Below are 21,645 nucleotides of genomic sequence, written 5' to 3'. Positions count from 1 at the left end.
AGCCCCATCCATGGACATGCACTTTCACCACTTATATTGGTGTACAGATGGTGAAATAATATAAGCAGTACCATATGTAATAGCTATTTAAACATTTAATGGATGCGACTGAAACAAAAACAACCCATTTATAACAAATTTATACAAGCAATCATCGGCATAGTCCCTTTATTAACATGGGATTGCCACAGCGGAATGAACCGCCAACATATCCAGTATATGTTTTACACAGCGGATGCCCTCCAAGCAGCAACTCATCACTGGGAAACATTCACATACATGCACTACGGACAATTAGGCCTACCCAATTCACCTGAAGTGCATGTGTATAGACTTGTGAGGGAAACCGGGGGGAAACCCACGTGAACATGCAAACTCCACACAGAAACACCAACTGACCCAGCCGAGGCTCGAACCATCAATCTTCTTGCTGTGAGGCGACAGTGCTACCCACTTCCTGCCCCCTTTCTAGACTATTACAGTTAATTGTGTGCATTTGGCAGTGTCTGATTTTAGAGCAATTTTTTGCTTTCTCTGAGCTATTTGGCACCGCCTTTCCTTTTTTACGATCCATCTCTGACAATTAGCTTGTGTTGCACTTACTGTTTGTTTGACATTCTTGCCAGATTTTGATTACGCCCATGTAACCTTTGATTGGGTCGGATCATCTTGAAATGCTTAACATTTATATTATTATTACTATCATCATCATCATCAAAATATTTAAATCTTGCAAGAGATAAAAGCTGCCTGCATGTAAAAACAATACGTATACAAAATAATAAAAAAAATAGCTTAACGGCCCACATTTAAAAAAAAAGGTCCAGCCCTTCTGGCATTTGCCAGAATTGCCAGATGGCCAGTCCACCCCTGTCCTGCAGCACCGGGCGATTCACTTTAAATGGCTGCATTTCATAAAGTAAAGCTTCACTTTAGTGAAAGAGAGAGAGGGAACAAGTCAACTTTGGGCAATTTTTTTTTGTTTGTTTGTTTATTTGTTGGTTTCTTTTGTAATAAAAAGCTTTATCATTCGAAAAAAAACCTCATACTGTTTTTAATTAAGCATATCACATTAAGGATTATTATGTAATGTTAAAGTCAGCTTCAAATCAAATTTTACAGTGTTTATTTTGCTTGCTTACATTGTTATTCATAAGGTGAATACTTAAAATTTTGCTAGTTAATCAACTGAAAAAATGCTTTGTTTTCGGAATCTTCAATCAAAGTCTGAGCATTTGCTTTCTTATTGGGAGAAGTGTACTATTACCCACCCAATCCAAATTTTAAAAGTAGGCAAAGAAACGACGAAAGTCAATGTTTCTTTGATTCATTAGCTATATACACTAAACATCTATTGACTTCTATAACTGTTGACTTTTAACTATTGACTTCCACAGAAGAAAAAAAAAACTAAAACTGTAGAAGTCAATGGTTACAGGTGTCCAGCTTTCTTCGAAATATCTTCTTTTGTGTTCAACATAATAAAAAAACACAAACCGGTTTGGAACAAGTAAAGGTTGAGTAAACGATGACAATTTTCATTTTTGGGTGAACTATCCATTTAAAAATACTTAAACAAGTATATTATTTTAATCCCAATTCAATTATGCTAATAGTGACCCCAGCAGACCCGGAGATTGGCTGATTATATCGAGCTGTATTTAAATGTACATGAGCCTAATTAAATATACATAATAATATGCAGATATTACAACAATCTATCAATAAACATGCCTTGTGCTAGCGCTCTGCACAGCTGTGGTTTGCTGACTAAACAAAAAACGAGTTTAAAAATAGAGGAGTGGAAGTCTGCGGTCGTTTTTATATCAGTTTTGAAGGGGTCTGAGGCGGTTAATGTGTGACGTACAGTTCATGAGGCAATCGCAAAAGTTTTAGGGGGGCGAATGCAAATATAGGAGTGCTAAAGGGACACCCCTTGTCTGAAAAACATTTCTTATATTGCTTTTAATTAAACAGCTACATTATCAGGTTTCAGATTATTTGTAATGTTAAAGTCAGCTTCAAATCAAAATTTACAATGTTTTTTTTTTTTTTTTTTTTTTGCGAGGGCACATTGCTATTGTTATGGTGAATAATTAAAGGTGTGCAAGTTAATCAACTGAAACAAATTGTTGTGATAATCTTCAATAAAAGTCTGAGCATTTGCCTCTATATTTGTTTATTTGTTGGTTTATTTTGAGATAAAAACGTAAATCATTGGAAAAACATTTCTTTTGTCAATTTAGGACTGCTTTTAATTCAATGTAGCAAAGGTCAGCATCTCTAGCGACAGATGTTAGAGACCATAGTCTTTAGCCTCCTTGGTGGAAAGTCGAGTTCGATCCCAGTTTGTTGGGTGGTGTAGAACTGGCGGGGTTACATCAGCACCTACATTATCATGCAGATTTCTGATCATGTATTCTTATATTTGTTTTTATATTTCATATAATACATTTGGGATGTGCATGTATTTGAGATCTGATAAATATGGAACATTCTGTTATCACTTCAATGACAATAGCTGGAGAAACATTTTGCCGATATATCCTGTAGCACCGACTATTCATGCCAAATTCTTGCTATAAAATATTAACACTATTTTACACTTTTAACTGCTCTAAATTATGCACTTGTATAGAAAAAAAGTTTTGGATACATTATATGTGATGTTATATGTATTTTTATTTTATATAATAATATATTTTGTATAAGGACATCACGGTGGTGCAATAAGTTTGCTGGTTTGAGCCTCGGCTGGATCAGTTGGCATTTCTGTGTGGAGTTTGCATGTTTTCCTCTTTTTTGTGGGGCTTTCTCATTGGTGAATTGTAAGTTAAATTGTCTGGAGTAGCCTATATGTGTGTAAATGAGAGTGTATGTGTGTTTCCCAGTGATGGGTTGCAGCTGAAAGGGCATCCACTGCTTAAAACATGTGCTGGATAAGTTGGTGGTTCATTCCGCTCTGGCGACCCCGGGTTAATGAAGGGACTAAATCTAAAAGTTAATAAATGAATGGATATTTTATATAATAATTGGCATTCTTCTAGTTTTTTGCCCAAATATCAGTGCAACCTCTAGCGCATGCGCATTGATTCACCCATCCGTCTGTGTTTGAATTCAATTTACATATTGCAAAATAATTATTGTGGTTTGACTTTGAATTGAATGCTGTACCGACCATGACAACAACATGATAATCAAACCACAAACATCTAGAGCAGGGCTGCCCAAACTCGGTCCTGGAGGGCTGGTGTCCTGCATAGTTTAGCTCCAACTTCATCAACTCATCTGTGTGGAAGTTTCTAGTATACCCAGAAAGAGCTCTCAATTGTGTCTAATTGGGGTTGGAACCAAAATATGCAGGACAGCGGCCCTCTGAACCGAGTTTGGGTACACCTGATTTAGTGTTGTCACTTTCATTAAACAAATGACTCTTATGAACCAGCTCTTGTGAGTGAATAAAATGCACACCTCGCAATCTGCACAGTACTGTGAAATAAATGGTCATAACACAAATCGAATAGTACTTTAATCCGACCAGTTAATCAATAATAGGCCTACTGAGATGAATTTGTGAATGATTCAAATCCACAGCGCGCATATCAGTGCAATTCGACTCATGAACAAATGATTCTTTTGAATCAGTTCTCGTGATGAATCGTTCATTTCTAAAACGGTCATTGGCTCAGTCTGTTTGAACTGTGAGCGCGTCAACTGAACCAACAGAATCGGCTCGTTTTGTGGTGCTTTTGGAAGATATTTAACTTCACAAAATGAACATAAAGTCATATGTAATTAACAACTGTCGGTTTTATGACAAGACGTGTCACACTGTTGCGATGTGGTGTATTTTTGGCCTCGGAAGTTCGCTGAGATGAAACAACGCACAGCTGGACCATCATCATAAAATCACAACCAAAGGCAAACAAGGTAATCTTTTACTTGAATGTTATATCGCCACTCCACTACTTAATATAGTATTTTAAGAAACCCATCAACTGCCCGTGTAAACTCTAGTGCTTATTCGACAAGTAATGTTTTATTTACTTATTTAATATAACTTTTTTATGAGTGGAGTGTTTTAGTTGTTGTTATGGAAACTGCTGGAGATGAGCAGTGTTTCGTCTGTTTCTCGTATCTTTTCTGTCTTGAAAGTAGCACGTTTAAATATATCTGTTTATTAGGCCAAACTAAACATGTCAAAACTTTAATGACGGTTTCTGCTAAAGGACAACACGGAAACTTCATACATCTAAATTAAATCAGTAGATTTAAACCACAACGTGATGTGTGGACAATATGGGTGGTGGGTTTTTGGCAGTGGTGAAAAGAGCACTGAAAAAGCATACTTAAGTAAAAGTATCATTACTTGCCTAAAAATGTAGTGCGAGTAAAGTAAAAGCACCTGTTATAAATATTACTCAAAGTAGGAGTAAAAATTTGCCCTTTTAAAAGTACTCACAGTGAGTATTATGCTGTTAAAAGTTGATGCATTTGCATGTTATTTGTGTATGTGTGTAAACGTAACATTCTGTAGTGCATTTAGTCATTGTACTATGCACACAATGTCATAAGACATAAATATAAGGTTAGATTTAGGATGTGATGTCAGGTGACCAAAATTCAGCGTCTAGCCAGCGTCTAAGGACAACACTATTTTGATGTCCAATAATGACATCAAATAACGTTGATATTTGGTTGATTTTAGGTTGTTAGAAAGTGACCAAAATCCAATGTCAAGACAACATCTTAAACAAACATCTTATTGATGTCAAATACTGACACATATTCATCAGGTATGGCAACCAAAATTCAACCTCTGATGGTAACGTCGACACAACGTCAAGCTGTAACATCATTAGACGTTGATATTTGGTTGATTTTAGGTTGGACGTTGGGCAGTGACATTGGGCTGATGTTGAGTTCTGATGTAAACCCGATTTTTAATTCCAAACAAAATGCAGCGTCTCCGCAACATTAGGGTACAATTTCAATCTGACAGCATGTTGACGTCTTGTGCCTGCTGGGTGTTTAAGGCCATTTCGGTCATCATACAGTAAATATCCATCATCTTCTTATCAGTGACATGCATCTAAACCAGGGGTGCCCATACTCTGTCCTGGAGGGCCGGTGTCCTGCTAAGTTTAGTTCCAATCCCAATACGACGCACCTGGGCTAGCTAATCAATCTCCTACTAGGCTTTCTAGAAACATCCGTGCAGGTGTGTTGGAGCTAAAATCTGCAGGACATCGGCCCTTGTCCACCATACCCGTCTGTGTACTTGTGTGGAAAAGTCTAGAAGTGATACAGCTTTGTTTATTTTGGATGCGTTTAATTGTTTTACAGCACTATACAACCAGCCACTTTATTAGGTACACCTTACTACTACTGGGTTGGACCCCCTTTTGCCTTCAGAACTGCCTTAACTCTCTGTCGCATAGATTCAGCAAGGTACTGGAAATATTCCTCAGAGATTTTGCTCCATATCGACTTGATAACATCATGCAGTTGCTGCCTATTTATTGGCTGCTCATCCATGAGGCAAATCTCCTGTTCCACCACATCCCAAAGGTGCCCTATTGGATTGAGGTCTGGTGACTGTGGTGGTCTGTGGCACCCGGTGTGGTCTTCTGCTACTGTAGCCCATCTGCCTCAAGGTTGGATGTGTTGTGCATTCAGAGATGCTCTTCTGCAGACCTCGGTTGTAACGAGTGGTTATTTGAGTTACTGTTGCCTTTCTATTTGCTGGAACCAGTCTGGCCATTCTCCTCTGGCATCTACAAGGCATTTGCGCCCACAGACCTGCCGCTCACTAGATGTTGTCTCTTTTTCAGACCATTCACTGTAAACCCTGGAGATGGTTGTGCGTGAAAATCCCAGTAGATCAGCAGTTTCTGAAATACTCAGACCAGGCTATTTGGCACCAACAACCATGCCATGTTCAAAGTCGCTTAAATCACCTTTCTTCCCCATTCTGATGCTCGGTTTGAGCTGCAGTAGATCATCTTGACCATGTCTACATGCCTAAATGCATTCAGTAGCTGCCATGTGATTGGCTGATTATAAATTTGCATTAATGAGCAGTAGGACAAGGTTACTGAATAAAGTAGCCGGTGAGTAGTGTACTATTTATACTTAAATACTTACCATCTTACCAATAATAGAGTTTAATTTTAATAGAAATGAGGAAACAAACAATACCTGTCACCCAAAAAAAGAAGACTAATGTATTTTCTCCTCATTTTTGGGTGTATATGACATTCCCGCCAGGTTTCATGAGAGTCTGTGATGTGAAATGTAATTCTGTCTGTCAGTCATTGCTGTTAGTCTGAGCTCTCTGTGCTGGCAGTGAATGCCCGCACATGACAATACGAGACCATGAAATTCATTTCACACCGCGCTCAGACGCCTGTGATGAGCGTAATGCGCATGTGGAGCACGTATGACTGTGGTGTTTCGCTGTGAAGAGAGCACAGATCACTGTAACTCTCCTGCTCTCAAAACGCACCATTATGCCTGACAGATTCTATTACACGACTCGCAGTCCACAGATGAAGTTGTGCATGAGAGACAGAGAGAGACGCACATCAACAGTCACTCTACGTCTGTCTAGCTTTCAGTACACTGTGTATATCCAGAAAGACTTTTTATGATGAGAACTCTCTTAAAGACATTTTTTAACAAAGTGACTCCAGAAAAAGTATTAGGTTTTTTAACATGTATTAAGCATAAAAATCTTATTTAAACTGTATATTCAATTATTTATTTTTTACTGTTGCTGTTTGTTAATTACTGAAATGCTCTTGCCATGAAAATAGCCGTAGTAGCTGACATGGCAATAAATAAATAAATAATAATGAATGAATGAATGAATGAATGAATGAAGTGCACTGTGTATATGCTGTAGGGCTGCACAATATTGGTCAACTGACATAGCGATATTAACCACCAATTAAATTTTTCATGATAATTAACATGCACTATTAATATTGTGGGCCTTCCAAAATACAGTATATAATTATTTATTTTTTTAAACTCTTAGAGCGTTTACAAAATTCAGATTGTATGTGGTTTTTGAATACCAAAAAAAGTCATATGAAATATTTTTTAACGTGATTTTATTCTCAGAATTTGTAAAAAGGTGACATGGTGGCTCAGTAGTTAGCACTGTTGCCTCGCAGCAATAAGGTCGCTGGTTCAAGTCCCGGCTTGGACCAGTTGGCATTTCTGTGTGGAGTTTGCATGTTCTCCCTGTGTTTATGTGGGTTTCCTCAGGGTGCTCCAGTTTCCCCCTTGCTCCAAACACATGCGCTATAGGTAAATTGGGTGAGCTAAATTGTCCGTAGTGTATGAGTGTGGGAATTTGAGTGTCTGGGCGTTTCCTTGTACTGGGTTGCAGCTGGAAGGGCATCCGCTGTGTAAAACAGATGCTGGATAAGTTGGCGGTTCATTTCGCTATGGCGACCCCTGACGAATAAAGGTACTTAGTTGAAAGAAAATGAATGAATAATTTTGAAAAAAAATGTGGATATAAAAAAAAAAATATATATAATAATAATAAACATGGTGGTAATTAAATCTTTTAAAAGGGGCACTGTAAAAATGTTGTTGCCTTTTTAAATTTAGTTGAATCAAATAATTTTTTTCTAGTCATTTTTAATTTGCATCAGTCAAACAGACTGAAAAGAAGTTAAAATTTGTAACCTGGGAAAATTTATTCTATTTAGTTATTTTTTTCTATCTAAATTATTAATAAGTCTTCAGTTTTGTTGAATCAAACTATCTTAAGTTTAATCTTAAGTTTAACTTTGTAACCTTCAAATATTTAGTTGAAACCTGATTAAATTAACTTTTTGTTTTCGTCATTGTGAATTAATAATCCAGTCTTCAACAATCTTTCTTTTAGTCATCTGAACTCAATTAAAAGGTTTTTTTCTCATTCTTAAAACAAGCAAAATAAATAAAATGGAGTGATTAAAATGTTTTTCTTTTGGACATAAGATTATTTTGCTTGTTTTGAAGAAAAACTGACTTCATTTGGACATTGTTTCCTAAAACAAGGCGATTATATTTAGCTTGTTTAGGAAATACTTCTTGATTTAATAATTTGTAGTTATTGGACTAAAAATGAGACGAAACAATTTACAAGTTAGAAAAGCATTTTTTGCAGTGTAAAACTTAAATTACTTATTTCGTTGAAACCTGAAATTGAAGTAAAGAAATTTCTATTTTTTTATTTTATGCCATATCATTCTTTACAGTGTAATAAGTAATAAGAAACGCACAAAAAACTCAGCATTTTTACTGTTAAAAACAATAAAATGTTATATGTGGTGCATGACTATTATAATATAGATATTTATTCTCAGACAGTCTTTTTGTTATACTGTCCACTGTAATAAAAATGCTGGGTTCCACTCAGACTTATTGTGTTAGGACAACATGAAGGAATTTAGTTGACTTATTAGTTTTTACAAATTTAAATGTATTGAACACAAGACAATTAAGGTATTCCAAAAAACGTAATTGTTTCAGCTTATTTTAAATCAATAGTTTGAACAAACAGCAAACGTTTTGTGTGTTGTTTGCAATTCAGTCTGTAATTTAAGCTGGATATGAATTTCTTTCTATAATTTCTCACTTTTCTGCATATTTCTGTCAGTTCTCAGACCTTTCAGAAGTAATAAGTGATCTACTGTAAGTGATGTTGTTTTTAAAGGTTTTCTTATGGTTTTAATTTATTTTATAATTTTTTTTAAAGCTGATTTAATAATCAAGTCTTCAGTGTTTTACATGGTCTGCTGCTCAAAAACAGTTTCTATTTCATAGATCTTTATTCCCAGACAGCCTTACTTTTTTTTGCAACATTGTAGATTCAGTTTTATGACTAAGTTTGCAATTTAAGTTAGATATTCTTACTGTATTTTACTCCGTTCTCAGACCACAGAAACCAGCGTTTGTTTGAAATCTTTCCTCCGTTGTGAACTGCGGCAGCTCTCAGAGAAAAAAATCTCCTGCTCGGTGCAGGAAACTTTAGCGTCCAGGTATTGTTTGAGCGGCGTTCCGACAGGTGCCGTTGAATATTCATCCGCTGAAAGGTTTTCCTGGCCGTAATCAAGCTCAATATGCTCTAGCGCTGCGTCTGTCAATCACAGGCGCCCCAAATGAGCCGTGCCGCTCGACGGTCATGAAAATTCATAAAACCCCCAGACTCTTCCTCACCCCAATCCAGTGAAGGGCAGAGGGGATTTGTGTGTGTGTGTGTGTGTGTGTGTGTGTGTGTGTGTGTGTGTGTGTGTGTGCGTGTAGATTCTCCTGGTTTCAGAGAGGTCACGCTAGTATTTCCTACAGGATTTGCTTTGCAGGTGCAGATCTTGATAAAGTCATGGCTAAACCTTCACTGTACAAATATGTTACTTAACAGTTGTAGCACTGTATTTTTTAGCATAAATTGCCTGCGCTCTTTAAAAAATGTACATTATTGAACACTTGTGTTTTTCTGTTTATGTTTCAAACCAAATATTGTCTGAACTGGAAAAAAATATTCATTAAATTTGCTAAATTTTATGTAGGGTAACTGGTTGCAAACATTTTATATGGCTGAATTTAAACCACAAAATATTTCAGTAATGTTTAACTTCATTTGTTTGTTTTAAATTCAGTCCATATAATTTTTTGCAACCACTTAGTAAAATAGTAAATCCAATGAAGATTTTTTTTTCAGTCTGAATTGGCTATTTGATTTATGGTTTAGAAAGTAGGTAACGATTTTCCAGTACGTTGTTATATTTATTGCAACATTACTTACTGTTTTTTACACGTATAATTCTCCATATGAAGATGCACAAAAAAAAAACCTCCAACACTGTAAAAAATGCAGAGTTGTCCTGACACAAATCGGTTACGTTAACTTAAAGGCGCTGTATGTAAGTTTTTGACTCTTCTTAAGTGTAAAAATACTATAGTATGCTTGCAGATATTTAAGAAACATGCTAAGTGAACATTCTTGTTTATCTGAATAACAATGCTGAAGTCAGATATTCTGCTTTGAAAATGTGCGTTGCGTGCCAGAAAGTCTGTCTTTGTTTTGGTCTCTTTAACCTGCCCAATACCAGTTTAGCCAATTATATTTCAGCACCCCTTGTTGCCTTTGATTTATTCTGTCAGAAAAGTTCTCAAAGTGTGTGTCCGCAACTGAAACGGCCCCTCCGGTGGACAGTAGCAGCCTGTGAAATGAGACACATATTCAGAGTTCCACATGAGATTATTAATTAGCAAATAATATAAATATAATGAATATAAACAGTTGGTGAGCAGGTTATATTGTAACCCCGTGTCCTAACAACACGCTGTTTGCACCAGACGAAACATGACAAATTTAAATACAGCTTTAAATCGAAAGCACAGAATAGTGCACTTAGTGCACTCCAATGAAATGGTAAGGTTTATAATCTAATTAATACACATTAAACCTCTTCGACATTATTAAATGTAGATGTTGAATCACTGGTATGTGTTGGCTTGCACTGAGTCACAGTTTTAAAGTTAAAGGGCACCTAGGTTACCCCTTTTTTCAGATTTAATATAAGTCTTTTGCGTCTTTAAAATGTGTATATAAAGTTTCAGATCAAAATACCCATCAGATTTTTCATTATACCTTTTACAAGATGCTGTTTTATACTGATTTCCAGTAGGGGGTGGTTTTTTTACTTACTGCGCCTTTAAGCCGAGTTCTGCCCGCCTACTGTCCCTCAGCTGCGTCAGACAACAGACAGACTTAAAGGAAGAAGGTCTCACATAGCGTTTGTTAGATACTACAGTAAGAACTAACCTTTACTAATCAGTTTTATGAAGTTGCATTGCGTCACACACAATATCGTTACAAAGTTAACGCGCGCACACACACACACACACAGATACACACGCACACACACACACACGCAGGCAGGCAGGCAGGCAGGCAGACAGACAGAGCGTGCTTAGCTTAGTTAAGGCTAACCTCAAGTACTGTGTGGATATCTGTTATGCTAATGTACAAAATAAACCTGATTTAACTTCCACAAACCGGGATTGAAGCGTCTTCTTTTATAATTGTTCTGACACGCGGCTGTGCTGATGAAGTAAAGCTGAAGTAAAACGCTGTAATTAATTACACACTCTGTTTTAAAACACTTTACACATGTGAAACTCACTCTTAATCACATTTGATGATGATTGCTGATCCTAGTGAACAGAACAGACCTTTTATTCCCGGTTGCTTTGTGTATGTCTGTCTGGTCTTGTTGACATATACACGTGACTACCGGGACATGTTAATGCACGCAGCTGTCAATCAATTCGGTGGGCGGGGGGATCGCACACCTACGTAATGGTGCGATCGATTTGAAAACAGCTCCAATTGGCCGACCCTTTTTTTTGTAGTTAAATAGAAAAAAAAGGACTGGGTGTGTTCATATCACCCCAGTATGACGGTCTATACACTATACCAACACACAGATCTGTCCAAACAGCTTGAAAAGTAGATTTTTTTTTTTACCATAGGTGCCCTTTAAATTTAATTTAGTTAAATGAATTTTTTTATTCATTACTAAAAAAAACTCACATTATTAGCATTTAACACTTAATAAATAACATGAGGTGTACCCGAGGTGACCAGTCATTTATTCTATGTTAACTTAATCGATTCCTGTCGGGACAATATGAATGAATGGTGTGAAATTTGCACTTTTTGCGGTGTAATTATTATTATTATTTTTGTTAAAAAAAGTTAGGCTTTTAGACTGCATTATTAAACCTTGCGCTCCAGTTATGACTTATGATGTATTAAACACAGTACAAAGACAGGAATCTAAAGGCAAAACGCACTGTCTAGAATTCAAATTGCTTATTATAAATTAAACGTTTATGCAAGTCTTAAATAAAATCAATGTCAAAGTTGCAGTTAAAATAACCCTTTTCATTATGTTGCTTTACTAGAATATCATAGAATCTCAGGTCTGTGTTTGCAGTTGTGCTCATACAGTATATATACAGTATATATTTCATTTATTTTCTTTTTCTACCTACAAGTCTCACACAGAAACAGACTGCACAAGGCTTGACTGCTGTGACCTTGTTAACTGTCAAATAATGACGAATTCTTGCTGAAAGAATGCTTAATTAAATGTTTTAAATGTTTTTAGGGCATGCAAAAATGTTTTGCTTTTTCAAGATATAATCACAAGTACAGCAGAAGTGCATGTTTTTAGTGTGTATGCAATAGGGAAGTTTTCTAAGTAACTTCACAGTAATGAACAGGAAATTAACAGAATCTGAGATCAAATATGAGACATTATTAATGGAAATTAACTGCTGTTAAAAATTAGCTTAGGTTATAATCTGCTGTCGAAAACTAGCCTAGAGCACCGTCTGCTGTTAAAAACTAGCCTAGAGCGCTTGCTGCTATTGTTAAAACTGGCCTACAGTGCCGCCTGCTTTTAAAAACTAGCCTAGAGCACCATCTACTGTTGTTAACTAGCCTAGAGCACGGTCTGCTGTTAAAAAGTAGCTTAGAGTGCCGTCTACTGTCGTAAACTAGCCTTGAATGCCAGGCTAGAGCATTATCTGCTGTAAAAACTAGTCTAGAGCATTGTCTGCATTTTTAAAAGTATGCTAGAATGTCGCCTGTTAAAAAAAAACCCAGCCTAGAGCGCCATCTGCTGTTAAAAACTAGCCTAGAACACTGTCTGCTGTTAACAACTAGACCAGAGCACCATCTGCTTTTGTTAAAATCTAGCCTAGAGCACCATCTACTGTTAAAAACGAGCCTAGAGCGTTGTCTACTCTTTAAAACTACCCAGGTGTGCCTTTGCTGTTAAAAGCTGGCCTAGATTGCAATCTGCTGTTACAGTTTTTCTTAGTTGTTTACACACAATTACTTGTACTACAGACACAATTTCTACAACATGTAATTGAAACACCAACCCCCTGAACCAATTCTGCTAAACTACAAGCACAATTCCTGCTTTTCACTCTAGTTGCAGATTTACAACACACTTTTTTCAAAACACTACACACAATTCTCTGCATTTTACACAATTTTCATGCAGAAAATCTTTTGTTTTCACATGGAACACACTGTCATTCACAATTGTAAAGTCAGTTGTCCTACTTTGCATACTAACTCATCACATGAGTAAACACTTGTCTCAATGAATTTCAATTTAGAAATCAGAGCTCATCTGGATCATAACTGGTTCACTGCTGCTGTCATAAACTAGCCTAGAGCGCCAGCTGCTGTCAAACTAGCCTAGAGCGCCCTCTGCTGTCATAAACCAGCCAAGAGCGCCAGTTGCTGTCATAAACCAGCCTAGAGCGCCATCTGCTGTCATAAACCAGCCTAGAGCGCCATCTGCTGTCAAACTAGCCTAGAGCGCCATCTGCTGTCATAAACTAGCCAAGAGCGCCAGTTGCTGTCATAAACCAGCCAAGAGCGCCATCTGCTGTCCTAAACCAGCCTAGAGCGCCAGCTGCTGTCATAAACTAGCCTAGAGCGCCATCTGCTGTCATAAACTAGCCTAGAGCGCCCTCTGCTGTCATAAACTAGCCAAGAGCGCCAGCTGCTGTCATAAACCAGCCAAGAGCGCCATCTGCTGTCATAAACCAGCCAAGAGCGCCATCTGCTGTCATAAACCAGCCTAGAGCGCCATCTGCTGTCATAAACCAGCCTAGAGCGCCATCTGCTGTCATAAACCAGCCTAGAGCGCCATCTGCTGTCATAAACCAGCCTAGAGCGCCATCTGCTGTCATAAACCAGCCTAGAGCGCCATCTGCTGTCATAAACCAGCCTAGAGCGCCATCTGCTGTCATAAACCAGCCTAGAGCGCCATCTGCTGTCAAACTAGCCTAGAGCGCCATCTGCTGTCATAAACTAGCCTAGAGCGCCAGCTGCTGTCATAAACTAGCCTAGAGCGCCAGCTGCTGTCTTAAACTAGCCCTAGAGCGCCATCTGCTGTCATAAACTAGCCAAGAGCGCCATCTGCTGTCATAAACTAGCCCTAGAGCACCATCTGCAATTGTAAACTAACCAAGAGCGCCATCTGCTGTTAAAAACTAAGCTTTGAATTGTTTCTGTAGAGAAACATGCATTTTGAAAATTGCAGAATGTTTTTTTTTTTTTTTTTTTTTTTTTTGCCAGAGCTACAGTGTGCAGTGCTTCTGCTGGATAGAAACCTCCTGAATTTCTGACACACACACCTACACACATGCACAGTCAGTGGATCGTTTATTTTCTGTCCTCTGTTATCTCTTGTTCACCTTGTTCGCTCCTGTCTGAACCTGTTGGCTCTGTCACGTCTGACCTCAGATCTGTCTTTATCAGAGATCACAGTTTGTCCGCTGTTTCTCCACAGTCTGTCGCTCCTACACAAGTCTCTCTGATTTGTGTTTTTGTCGCCTTTTTTGACTTTGATGGCCTGAACTCTGTATGCTGGAATGTGTTTCCATAATCTCATCTTTCTTCTCATTCTGGATTAATTTTGTTGACATTTTTTTGTTTGTCTTTGCTATGATGACAGTACATAATATGTTACTTGTTATTTTCCAGGATACTTACATTTGGCTGAAAGTGACATATGAAGTCTTAGCTTGATTAGAAAAGTCTAATTAGGCAAGTCATTGGATAATAGTGGTTCGTTTTGTAGCCAATCAAACAGAAAGGATAAACCCAAATGGTTATTTAGAAGAAAATAATAATATTAACCATAATGTATTCATTTGTTTTTCTTTGGTTTAGTCCCTTATTGGTCAGGGGTTACCACAGTGGAATGAACTGCCAACTATTTCAGCATATGTTTTACACAGTGTTTACCCTTCCAGACGCTACCCAGTGCTAGGAAACACCCATACACTCAAATTCATACACACAATCTCTCTGGCCAGTTTATGTTATTCAATTACCCTATATTGTAGGCAGTTTTATTTCAAGTATGGATTGGTTAAAGTGCAGTGCATGCTATATAATGATACACCATATTGATGGTGTGCAGTGAGGGGTATTGAAGTGTTCATCAGCCTGATAGTCTAAGGGAAGAAGCTTTCCTTCAGCCGGCTGCTGCGTGACCGTATGCTGCGGAACCATCTGCCTGAGGGTAGCAGAGAGAAAAGTGTATGGCTTGGGTGGCTGGAGTCGCTGATAATTCTCTTGGCTTTCCTCATGCACCACCTGGTGTAGATGTCCTGGAGGGAGGGAAGCTCTACTACGAGTCCAGCAGTTCGCACAATCCTATGTAGACCTTTGCGATTGCTGCTGGTGCTATTTCTAGACCAGGTGGTGATACAGCCAGACAGCATGCTCTCCACAGTGCAGGAACGAGCGGAGGATGTGGGGGCTCATTCCAAACCTCTTGACACGCCTGAGGAAGAAGAGGCGTTGTTGTGCCCTCCTCAGCATGCGTCTGTGTGAGCAGTCCATGTCAAATCCTCAGCGACGTGTACTCTAAGAAACTTGAAAGTGCTGACTCTCTCCACTGGTGTCCCGTTGATGGTGATGGGGGTGTGTTCTCTCTTCTCTCCTGAAATCCACCACCAGGGGTCCTTTCTTTCTTGATTACTCAGTTAGCTGGATTTGGATATTGACGATTTGACATGATCCAGGATCGTTTCGTTCTTCAAAGCTGATCCAAGACTTGTTGTCATGGCAACAGTTCTGCTAGCTCAAACCTGATCGGGAGCAGGTTCAATTCATATAAACAGGATTAGATCGGGTCAGTTCATGCAAAGAAAATACTGAAAGTATGTACCAAATGCTGATATTTTCTTACAGTAGTAGTTATATACACTTGGGAAAATAGTAACTATTTTTAACTATATATAAAGTTATATATTAATAAAACTTAGGCAATCTGCACTCCGAAATGAAAGCACAAAGACTGCCATCTGGTGGTGCAAAGAGAAAACTTATTGATATGAACTTTTTAGATCGCTGTAGTACAATTTGTGTATAATAGAAATGCACAATATGTGACTTTTTTAAAAGCAATAATACATATGCAGTCATAAACATGTTTTGACAGCTAATATTACAGTGATTTTATGCTTCACAAAAGTTGCAGACACCTTTACCAAAATCAAAAGGCTTTTGTAAACATCCAGTTTTTCCATACAGCGATTAAAAAACGGCTACTATAATAAAGAGAATCTTTTCTAAATGTAGAACTAAATACATTGATATGCATTGAAATGCATGATAAATACTCTTGACACATGAAAAGCCTGCAGCTCACAACAAATATGGAAAGTTATTGCGTATCATATTTAACAAACCGTTTACTGCTAATTTGCTCGCATGGATAATTGAATATTAATCAGATGATGTCATTACGCTGCTATGCTGTCAGGCAATTGCTGATCATGCAGGGCTCGAAATTGCGACCATTTTGGTCGCATATGCGCCCGAAAATTAATCTATGCGACCTTATAATATATTTGGTCGCATTAGTGCGACTGCAGATAATGGTTGTAGTGCGACCTTTTTTGATTTTTTGTAAAAACGTGCTGAATCGCTCTTCCCTGCCGCTATATTGGTTCATATTAGCTGTCTATCACTCAAGGCTTTCCGCTGTCAGATGACAGGGAAGGAGCTTTTAGGACCACGGGAAATGCAAACGGCAGAAGAGTGAAAACTTAAAGCACGCAGGTTTGCAAACCCCACCAGGCGCAAAATAAGAGCGATCATGACACGTCACGTGGTGAATAATGATCCGCCAGCTGAGATCAATCGAGTACGCACTTCTTGGAGAAGGCGCCCGAATCTCAATGCGTTGCATTCACTGCGTGTTCAGCGCAAATGTCTGCTAAAAGTCAAATCTAATACTGTACATATCATCGGCAAAGAAGCTCGCCTTTACTAAGTTTACACTGAAACTGCGGCTCATAACAAAGACCGGTTTTGCGCCGATGGTTAGTGCAAGAATCTTGCGCTGCCTACTCATTAATTGGGTCGGCTGACTCGCCAGCTTTTCCACCAACACAGAAAAATGAAGATCAGCTCAGACTGAACCTTTAAATTGACACAAACTGAAACCAAAACTTTTAAAGAGTGATAGAAGTGAGACTTTACTTACTTTCTTTTGTCTATTCTTTTTTGGGGTGTATATTATTTTTTTATTTATTTACTGATGACTGTTTTGCAGCTTTCATTATTGAATTGAATGATTTATTATAATCTTTTGTTTGTTTTGTAGCAGAAATATTATTTATTAAATTGACATGCATATAAAAACAGTTTTATATAAATTTTTGTTTGATGCAAACTATACAATTATTTTTCATAAAGTAACAGACTTTGAATTGCAGATAACCTACATTCATGCACGTTCAAGGCAGTATCATAATGAGAAATGGAATTCATTGTTACTATTATTGTCATTTTCATCATCATTAATATTCTATGGCCTAATTATTAGACATTCATTTTGGAATTATTGCACACAAATATCACTGTCTTCGCAGCATTAGTTAGATAGTTGTTTCTGTTTTTTGTCAGTCCTATTAATGTTGTTTTAAAATACAATAAATCCCTTAAAAACAATTTGCAGCGGTGCTCAATCATTTTTGGTGGGTGCTCCTAAATTTTATCTGGTGCTCCTAAATATTTGAAGTTGGGAGCACCGGTGCTACCAAGTAAAAAAGTTAATTTCGAGCCCTGTCATGATTTGGAGGATCGTTATTGGAGGACATTCTAATCTGATTCGCGAACTTGTTTGAAGAACCAAATTATCAAGAGATCAGTTATCGAGATAAAAAGATCCAGGATCTGCCAAATCATCTTAGATCATTTAAGCGAGGTACAAAGAACGGACCCCAGCTCCTTGCTTTTGCTGATGTTGATGTTTTAATATCCGAGAGTGTGTTCTAATTCTACTGGTTGCTTTAACTGTACCGCGAGCAATACTGCCATCAAATGGTGTTTACTTGTATTGCATCATTAATTTACTAATTCTGAAACCAAACCTTTACTGAGAAGCAGCATTTTAAAAACTCCCTCGCGGGCCGAATAAAAGTGCTCAGCGGGCCTCAAATGGCCCACGGGCCGTAGTTTGCCCACTTCTGCTATAGCGCATGTGTTTGCACTGTGGGGGAAACCGGAGCACTCAGAGGAAACCCTAACATGGGGAGAACATGCAAACTCCACACTGAAATGCCAACTGGCCCAGCTGGGACTTAAACCAGCAACCTTGCTGCCAACCTTAAAATTATTATATTTAATATATGTTAACTTTTATTTTAGACAAACTAAAAGAAATACGATCTTCTCCAGAGGAAAAATGTCCTTGCTTCCTTTAAGAATGAAGATATCCCAGGAGGGCTGATAATAGTGTTGTTAGACTGTAGAGCTGATCTGCTGTATATAAGAGACTGGCAGTGATGGCAGCGGCTCGGAATCTCACACACATTAACACCTGAAATAGACACATGTGAAGAGGACAAATGTAGCTGATGGACACAGGCTTTTACACCTCTGACCATCAGCTGAAAGACTCTGATGGACACTCTCTGTATGAGCGGCAACTGAAGAGAGAGTTTCCATAAAGAGCCCCGGTCCATTTCTGCTGGAGAGCTCATTACTGTACTTGCACGCACCGCACACAGGCAAAGATTTTATTTATTTTATGATTTTTTTTTTCATTTGTAATGGTGTTCTATAGTTTCATTGTGTCATAGTCTATATATTCTATATTTTATAATGTTTGTATAAAATGTGTTTTTTTTTTTGTTTTGTACTTATGTTGGCTAATTATTATTATTTTTTTAAATTGAAATCTCTACTGTGATTTATTTTTAATATAATTGTAATATTTAAAAATACTACTGCAACTTTTAATAATAATAATAATAATAATAATAATAATTATTATTGTTATTATTATTATTATTATTATTATTATTATTGTGAATGTAATCTTAAGTCTCAATAACAAATATTGTTACAAAAAGTTATTTTAAATGAAATAAAACCCTAAATAATAATAATAATAATAATAATAATAATAATAATAATAATAATAATAATAATACACAGTTTTATAAAACTAAAATTCTCTCAATTTCTACTGGAAAGGCCAGTTCTGTGCACACACACCCAGAAACCTTTTTATTTATTTATTTTCCAATAATGTAGTATTGTAGATTTTATTAAAACTTTTAAAATTGTCTTTTTTTTGTGTTTTTTTTTTCTTTTAAATTAAAATCTTTATTGTAATGATTTATTAATAAAAAAAATTAATTATAATAATATTTAAATATACTACTACAACTTTTTTTTAAATAATAATCTCAGTAGGGTGTCACGTAGGGTAGCATGATCGCCTCAAAGCAAGAAGGTCGCTGATTTGAACCTCGGCTGGGTCAGTTGGCATTTCTGTGTGGAGTTTGCATGTTCTCCTCGTGTTGGCATGGGTTTCTTCCGGGTGCTTCAGTTTCCCCCGCAAGTCCAAAGACGTGGTACAGGTGATTTTGGTAAGCTAAATTGGCCGTAGCGTATGTGTGTGAATGTAAGAGTCTGTGGGTGTTTCCCAGAGATGGATTGCAGCTGGAAAGGCATCTACTGGATAAGCTGGCCATTCATTTCGCTGTGGTGACCCGAGATTAATAAAGGGACTAAGCCGAAAAGAAAATTAATGAATAATCTCAGTAATATAATACTGTTGCTGAATAAGGCAGAAATAAATGCAACAAAACATTAAATAACAAATGATATATAAAAAATTATACTAAGTCAAAAATAAATAAACTTAAAAATAAGCGGTAAAATTGTTCAATAAAGCTCAAATTGAATATATCAATAATCATTGTAACAGTATGGTAATAACAGTACCGCTGCTTTGACAGTGTGTGTTTGTTTGCATGTGCTCTGGAGCGTCAGACGCTGATGTGGGCTGGCTGGTTTGGGTTGGTTAAGGCTGGGTTAATTCGGTTCAGGCTGATGTGTCGTAGAGTGACATGGGAAGCAATTAATGAGGACGAGTCTGGCGAAGCCTCCGGCTGAGAGCTGTGAACCTGAAGACTGACGCATTCACTCAACAACACCACATCTGCCCTCCAGCTAAAGTCTGCCTGTCTGACTGCTGTCTGTCTGCCTGATACACACACACATAGACATACATACATACTTGTATACATGGTTTACAGGGACAGTCCATTGACGTAATTTATACTGTAAAACAAAAAATGCTTATCTGGCCCTACCCCTAAAGCCGACTATTACGCCCCAAGTCTAGGGGAAACAAAAAGGGCATAATAAACAAAGAACAAACAAATGTGTTGGGGTGGTGGATTTCCCAAACTAAACAAAACTTAAAGCAAAAGATTCCCTTCGGTCGACAACCAAACTCACACACTCAATTGAGAGTATATATGAAGATATTTATTATAGAAAAATAGGGTTTATATAAATGAGCATTTCGTCAGGGTGACCACAGGCCAACAAAAGAATCTATAAAATAAATCCACTAAATTACCTATTACTATTTAAATAAAAATACAAGAATCTTACCTTACTCCCTAACGTAAACAAGTCAAAAGTAATCAAATAAATAGGCAGGTCACCCCTACACGCTCAAACTCTCAAAAAATATTCAAGCATAGGATGGTCATCAATACAAAGTTGATTATTGTTGGTCGTCGGCCGAAGGGGTGAGGGAAACCCAGGAGCTCCACTCCAAACACCGAACGCAGCAGAAATGAGCTCCCCGATTCCTGCCGGAAGCTCCCTTTTATACAGGCCTCGTAGACCAGAAGCCAATCAGAGCAGGGAATCACGCCGGCGTGGGAGCCTATAAGACAACAGAAAAACAGCAAGGAGGCGGGACAAAAGAAAAAGAGTACAAACCGCAATAATAGACAAATAAATAAACTTCAGTCGTAACACCGACTCTCACATGAAGCATAGCAAATGTTTTATTTCACAAGACCTTAAGTATGATTTAAAAGCGTTTTGATTGTGAAGTGAAGTTTTATAAACTAATTTCGTGCTATGATTGATCTCTGCTGGTCTCCCAAGCCTACAATAAAAAGCTAATTTTGTTTTCCCTCCTTATCTCCGTTTTAAAAAATAAATAAATAAGAAGACCACAATAAAATATGAACAATTCAATACCAACTGGATGATAAAATTAACAAAAATAATCAATCTAAGTTAAAAGCAATGGCAAAAAGGGAATCTTAGAAAGTTTCTCAAAACATTCCAGAGAAACGGCAGTCCTGATGCTGGTGGGTTGGCCATTCCATAACTTGGGTGCACTGTACGAAAAAGCACGACCACCCATAGTTTTCAGTTTTCAGCATGGCTGATTGCAGATTAAGAACGAAGACTGCAGGTGGGAATTGCCAGAGTTACCAGGTCACAAATGTAGTCAAGTTCTAGCCCATGCACTGCTTTGTATGTTAAAATCAGAGTCTTAATCAATACATGATATGAGGGTCAAATGCACTCGGGCACGGTTCGGATGGCGTAGAGTGAATATGTCCTGAGTTTCCAAAATGCTGTTATGAACACCACTGCAAATACAAATAAACAAAAAGAAGAATTCTTTTAAAGCACTCTAAGGGACTGATCACACCGAATTGTTGTTTTTTTGCATTGAGAGGTGCATCTGTTTCAATTCA

The 21,645-nt window shown here is 37.5% G+C and overlaps 1 protein-coding gene across 4 annotated transcripts in view; it reads left to right on the top strand.

Moving 5' to 3' along the window:
* The first annotated feature begins 3,701 nt into the window (after positions 1–3,701).
* Positions 3,702–21,645, top strand: part of rbfox3b (RNA binding fox-1 homolog 3b) — a 584,742-nt gene continuing 566,798 nt past the window's right edge. For all 4 annotated transcript variants that reach the window (XM_073944090.1, XM_073944087.1, XM_073944085.1 and 1 more), the window contains exon 1: positions 3,702–3,930. The gene's annotated coding sequence lies outside the window, so the exon portion shown is untranslated. The remainder of the gene's footprint in view (positions 3,931–21,645) is intronic.

The sequence above is a fragment of the Danio rerio genome, chromosome 3 (genome assembly GCF_049306965.1).
Source record: "Danio rerio strain Tuebingen ecotype United States chromosome 3, GRCz12tu, whole genome shotgun sequence".
NCBI classification, from domain to species: Eukaryota; Metazoa; Chordata; class Actinopteri; order Cypriniformes; family Danionidae; genus Danio; species Danio rerio.
The sequence above is the reverse complement of the archived record's forward strand: the minus strand, read 5'-3'. Positions and strand labels throughout refer to the sequence as shown.